We start from the raw sequence: 6,686 nt of genomic DNA, 5'->3' as shown, positions 1-6,686 counted from the left end.
GTGAGCCACTCACAGTTGGTTTTTGACCGACAGCGAGAAGAATGTGCCTTATTGACTAAAAGGCCGAGAAAAAAATACCTTGTTGTCGCCGGATTTTTTAAATATACCAAATTGGCAAACATGGTCGAATAAAAATACCAATTTGGTAATTTTGCCTTTTGTTATTTATATGCTATTTTCTGAAGTATTTTCATATATTTTTGTATATATTTTTTTGTACGTACAAAAGAGAGTCAGAATCTAAGGGCTTGTTTGTTTCGCAAAAAATTGCAGAAAGTGGGGGAAAGGAAATGAATTTTTATGTTTTTCTCTACTTTTTGATGTTTGGTTCGTCAAAATTTGGAAAGAAAGTAAGGGAGAAAATGAGTTGTCACCATATTATTGGATGGGATGAGTAATTTTTGATGTTTTCCTCCACTTTCTTTATTTTTTGTTCTTTCTTGTGTTTGGTTCATTCTTAAAACTAAGAAAATAAATAAGAGAAAATGACTTGTCATTATATTATTGGATGATGTGACTCATACTTAGAAAAATCAATTTCCTTGTATTTTTGGAGGAAAGGGATGGAAGAAAATTTTAATGAGATGTGATGAGTTGTCACCATATTATTAGATGATGTGAGTAATTTTTAAAGATGGTAGAAAATGAAGGAAAGTTGGGTGAGGTCACTACCACATAAATGATCTATTGCAACAGTTAAGGCGCAACGGTTTTAACTGTTGCGTTAGAGATCTATCGTAACGGTTTTTAGTGTCTAATACAACATTTAATAGAAAACCGTTGCCATAGACCTAATAATTGTTTTTGGGCTTAATAATTATTAGTGGCCTTTGAGCTGTAGTAAAGCCCATGTTTGACCGCACCGCTTAAACCCCACCACTTAAAGGAAATCTCTCTCTCTCAAATCCCTAAAATCGCCGCCGCCATGGCCAAAAAATTCCGTCGCTGAATTCGTCTCTCTCTCTCTCAAAAATTCCGCCATGGCCTAAAATCGGCGATCTCATCGATCACTGAATTCGCCGCTGTGTTCATCGTGAATCTCATCTCCTATCTCCTCTCTGATATCATCTTCGAGCCCAGTCCTCGCCGGAGATTTCTAGGGTTTCAGCTGGTACTCGGTCAGATTTCTCTTCCACTCCGAACTCTTAGATTCAACCTTCTCGTTTCCCTTTTTGCATCTTATTTATCTGTAAATTTTTGACGATTGAACATATTTTTATTTGAATTTTCATGTTGTGTATACTTTAGATTCAGCTCCGTGCTATTCATATTTTTATTTGAATTTTCATGTTGTGTATACTTTAGATTCAGCTCCGTGCTATTCAATTCTGTAAATAAATCGTCTAGAAGAATGCCAAAAACACTCTCATCCAATTTTCTATTTCCAAGCCAAAATTTAAAATGATTTTGGACTGCTAGGTTGGACACTGACGCCTGAAATCAGGCCAGAATTGGTGGTTTGTCTGCATTGAATAAATTAGGGAAATGCCAAAGGCTGTTGGATATGTTCATTAAATAGAGGCTCGCCTTCAGCGGAAATGGTTGGTAGAGAGAATGATGAATAATGTGGGAGATCGAGACTCTTGCTGATTGTTTCTGGTTGGATTTCTTAATGGTTGTCCTTCGTTAGCCCTAGGTCTAGGTCCATGCTTGTAAGAGCTAGCCTTTGACAAGTGATGTACACGTAAATAGAATATAACTGATGTATACTTAAATATAAATTACGGTATGTTTAGCAGTAAACTCAACAAATATTAATAGTTAGAAAAATTCTGAAAATTAGCAAACATGTGAGCATCAAATGTGAGCTTCCAGAATAATTATTCTCACGTTTGCATAACATAAGGTACTAACGTGTCGGTTTTAAAAATATTAAGATAACGTATGCTGCCAAAAATTAACAAGTGAGTAAGGTAGCCGAGTGCCAATTAGCCATCCCCAAACCCCCACATTAATAGCTCAACTGTAGTCGCCAGTGGAAGGAGTTTTCAAAGAGAGAAAAAAAAGCAAGAATACTTTGTACTTGTGTCAAGATTGGAATTGGATGTGTTGCTTATTTTATTAGGGACATTTGTGATTTTATTAGATTTTGGACCTGAATGTTTGTTTGGAGTTTATGCGGTTAAAATGAACCTGATATGGATCTATCTAGTTAAGTGCTTTTATGATATATTTTGTGTTCTGCATCATACTCACTAGATTTTTTCTGATAAAGTTTTATGTTCTTTTATTTTTTATATATAATTGCTGCTTATATCTTTCATAACCTAATCAACATTTGTTGCTGGAAATAACCCTGACCAGTTGCATGTGATTTTGCTAAGACTAAGATGTATTTGGTTGGATTACTGTTGTGGAACATAGTTAATTTTAGGCCCTTCATTTGGTCTTGAAGCCCATATTTGACTATCGTACTCTTTATAAAAGATCATAGCAAGTATATTGACTTCAAGTCTAAATCTCTCATAACAAACACATGTAGGCTGCTTTAACCATTGTTAGTAGTTAGTTTATTAATTATCTGTGTGAGTTAAGATGTTCTCATTTCCTTATGTTAGTAGTTCCCTTATTTGAGCTTTATCGTAGATCAACGATTGTCAAGATTTATCGGTATCTTGATTTGTTTGATCCGGGAAGGAATTCCTTGAGCCTGAACGCAAGTTGCCGATTGCATCGAAATCTTTTGGCCAATTTGGCATCCATCTCTAAACTTTAGAAGAACTTAAGACTAGGTATCTTAGGCTTTCTCTGTGAAACATCTGATTGTAGGATATATAGAAGGTGTAATTACGAGAATGTAAGTATCCAATAGTTTTGGAGTTGATTTCCTGCGGCATTTCCTGCATTTTTAAATATCAGATCATGAAGTAAGCTTGTCATCCTCTTCAAAGGAACAGGAGATGATGAATCATCCAAGTTTGTTCCTTCTTAAAACTTTCAAAATTCTGCAAGTTGACAGAAATGGTTCATTATCCTTTTGGCTTATCTTGTGATGCTTTTTCTGTGACATAAACAGACAATTTGAGGTTTTGACATCGAATTCATACTCATCATCTCTATTTTAAATATGGTCAGATTGGTGAATAGATTGTTCCTTTTCTTCTCATTTTATAAGACTCTTATTATTCTCTGCTTAGCTATGCAGCTGTAAAAAAATATATGATGCCTTGTGTTGTGGCTCTATCTATGTACTCTCTGAATACTTCAAGGGCTCTACTTTCTGTGTGTGATTAATCTCTTCACATGCACTATTCCTTGTTGGTTGTCCTGCTTCATGGATTGTTACTTGATTTTCTATTTAAAAATAACACTGCAGATCTGAAAAAGAATGCAGATGCGCGCATACGTCCTTATGTTTGTAATGCAAAAACTAAGTACGTTGAGCAGTTCACATGCCTGGTAATAATGTCTTTTTTTTCCATGTGGTTTAGGAGCTTGTTACTCTTAAATTCCTGCTTACAAGGTTGAGGTTTATTCATTAGTGGATCATGTATTTTGCGTCGAGTTCTGGTTCCGACTATATGATCACAGTTATATATTTTCATAAACCTGGGATTGGAAGTTCTGGTTAGTGGGTGCGTTCATTCAAGATCTGAGTGTTTATTTCTTTATGCTGAATTATCTATGCTGATTTGCCAGTGTAATAACCGGCCATTGTGACCGCTGCGGACGTGCGCATGTATTATGAACCGTGACTTTGTATAGGCATGTGTACATTGTGTAGGTTGATTGTTCTGGGCTTAAATCTTTTAGAGGTCGAGGGCTGGATGCATGTTAGAAAAGTTGTACTGTGAGCCTTCTTAGTGATTCATTGTGCCTCTCCTTTTTGGCATTGAGCACCTTGTTATTGCATGATTCCTAGGCTGTTTGCAATAAACTTTATAACAAACTTGATTTCATCGATGAAAATTCTTGGAATGTAGGTGTTCTCATTGTGCTTGGGTTGGGAACTGCGTTTCGGCTTGCATTGGAGTGCTGCCAAGACTGGGGATCTCGAAGACACGTGCACGGCATAAATATACTTGTATGTATAATAATACACTTCATTATACAAAGAATGCCAGTTTCAGTTTTTGTGGGTTTTAGCTTGATCATTCTTTTCATTTATTACTAGTTAATCACTTCTCTTTGAGTGATGGAAACAGTTGGTGATTCTAGATCAAGTTCAAAAGAGAAGAGATCATTTGAGGTAAATTCTTTTAAAAATCCTATATTAGTTCATCATGGACATAAAACAGCTCTTCATATTATTCATTTCTTGGTAACATGCTAGCTTGCATAATAACTTCTGAAGCATTCTTTGCTTTAAAAAAATTAGGACATAAAACAGCTTTTTATAAAACAGCTCTTGCATAATAACTTCTGAAGCCTACCATATTGTTTTCTATCTACATCTGAGACTTGCTACCCTCAGTTTTTCATCACAGCTTCGTATCTTTAATCTTCTAGGAATCTAGTATTCAATACATTTTGAATAGGGCAGCTTGACGTCATGAAAATTTGATCAAAATAGAACTACTTATCTTGTTGATGCCATCTTGTTTATTTGGATAACTGATTTTCCATGTAGTTGTATATGGTGTGCTATTCTCATATAGTCTTGTGTCTGATGCAGCTGAGCAGAGACTTTTAAACTGTGAAGCCAAACAGCTAAATTAAAAGACATAAGTGATAAAAAGAATCTGACATCTGCAGGCACTGTGTATCTTCACGAGTTGTAATGTTGTAGTAGATTATTTATATAACAAACTGGAGAAGATTAAGCGTATAATCAGAATGTTAAAGAATGTTAAAGAATGTTAACAAAATATTTGATTGCATAACATGTATGTAGATATGATGTTTAACCATAATGATATTTTATTTTTGTTGATATTTTTTTGTCAAATCTTTTGCAGAAAATGGTTATTTGTAGTTCAAAAAATGTTAATGAAAGTCCCATACTTCAATGCAGGAATTGTCATTTGAATGAAAAGCAAAAGGGCTTGTTTGATGGAGACCCTTAGCAATCTGTAGCCACCTATTTTACTCAAATGGAAGGTTTTGATGCAGGTGGGTTATTTCCTTTATGTTAAGCTATTTATTTTGAATAATTGCAATATCTTTTTTCCCCAATTTTATTATTTCATGCTATTTCATGCTATTGCATTAGCTTTGTACTTGTAAACTCATAAATTTTATTAGGGGAATTGTTAATACAAACTACTATAATAGAAATTTGTCCAGAATATGTGGGTAACTGAAAGTTTGAAATACAAATATTAAGTAGAGATTGTAATATGTTCTCTTAAATCTGTAAGGAAATTGAGCTTGGATAAATCTGTAAGGAAAGACACGCTAGCATTTATTCCATCACTACATATTTTGCTTGGATAAATCTGTAAGGATAGATTTCAGTACTCTTGCAGGAGGAATCGGTATGCTTTATGTCTTGAGAATTTTTTGCTCCTTTCATCACGCTTCTGGTACTCATGGATCAATATGTTCTCTTAACTTCCTTTTCAAACATCTTTTTTCCCCAATTTTATTATCATCATTGCAAAAATTATGCTGATTCATGGAAATTTACACAGGTACAGAAATGATGAAAGCCAAGATTGAGATTGATACTGACAGGTTCCTAGTGAGTATTTGACATTGAGGAACAAGTTTTTAGAAACAAATAGAGAATATAGTCTTTGACCGAGAAGTTTCATGTTTTGTAATCAAATGTTGATGTACATTGTTTGAAAGTTAGTTCGGTACGATATTTTCTGAGTTGAAATGTTGGTAGTGTGGATTTAATACTTTGTAGTTTTTATACTATACTGATGTATGTTGGCACTTATCATTATGGTTGATTATGCTCAACATAATCACTTTTATATTGTGTATTAAAATTTGACTTGGCCATGTTCTTAAAAAGATTGTCCAGGTAATTGAATACTATAATTATTTTGACGTAGGAAACCAAGAACAGCTTCGATTGAGCAGTTGCAATAGCTCGATTAAAACCGTTGCGATAGCTCGATCAAAACCGCTGCGATAGCTCGATCCAAACTGTTGCGATAGCTCAATCCAAACTGTTGCGTTAGGTCTTTTAAAACTGTTGCAATAGCTCCAACTGTCGCCGTAGCTCTATCAAAACCATAGCTATAGCCTACTAAAACCGTTGAGTTAAATCTTTTAAAACTGTTGCAATAGCTCCAATTGTCGCCGTACCTTTATCAAAACCATACTTATAGCCTACTAAAACCGTTGCGTTAGGTCTTTTAAAACTGTTGCAATAGCTCCAACTGTTGCCGTAGCTCTATCAAAACCATAGCTTTAGCCTACTAAAACCGTTACGGCAGCATATGAGGCGGTTTGAGAACCGTCGCACTTGCTCAAGGGCGACGGTTCCATGGCTAGCGCAACGGTTTTGAACCGTTGCGTTAGAGCAAATATGTGGTAGTGGGTGAGTTAGATGAGTTGATTGATGTGACTCATTTCTTGTGTTTAGTTTATTTTTAAAAGTAAGAAATGAGATGTGATGGGATGAGTTGTCACAATATTATTGGGGGAAAGTGGAGAAAGTGAAGGAAAGTGGGTTAAAGAAAGTGGGGGAAAGTGAAAAAGTGAAGGAAAATAGGTTTTGGATTCTGGGGGAAACGAAACAAACAGGCCCTAAGCAGAAACGATGATTGTGTTGTAGTACAAACCAGATG

The 6,686-nt window shown here is 35.1% G+C and overlaps 1 long non-coding RNA gene across 1 annotated transcript; it reads left to right on the top strand.

Annotated features, from left to right (window-relative positions):
* Nucleotides 871-5,881, top strand: LOC109822320. Its single transcript, XR_002242079.1, has 5 exons — nucleotides 871-1,118; nucleotides 3,924-4,024; nucleotides 4,115-4,189; nucleotides 4,955-5,052; nucleotides 5,574-5,881. It is a non-coding gene; the product is annotated as an uncharacterized LOC109822320 (long non-coding RNA).

The sequence above is a fragment of the Asparagus officinalis genome, chromosome 8 (assembly GCF_001876935.1).
Source record: "Asparagus officinalis chromosome 8, Aspof.V1, whole genome shotgun sequence".
Classification (NCBI taxonomy): Eukaryota; Viridiplantae; Streptophyta; class Magnoliopsida; order Asparagales; family Asparagaceae; genus Asparagus; species Asparagus officinalis.
The sequence above is the reverse complement of the archived record's forward strand: the minus strand, read 5'-3'. Positions and strand labels throughout refer to the sequence as shown.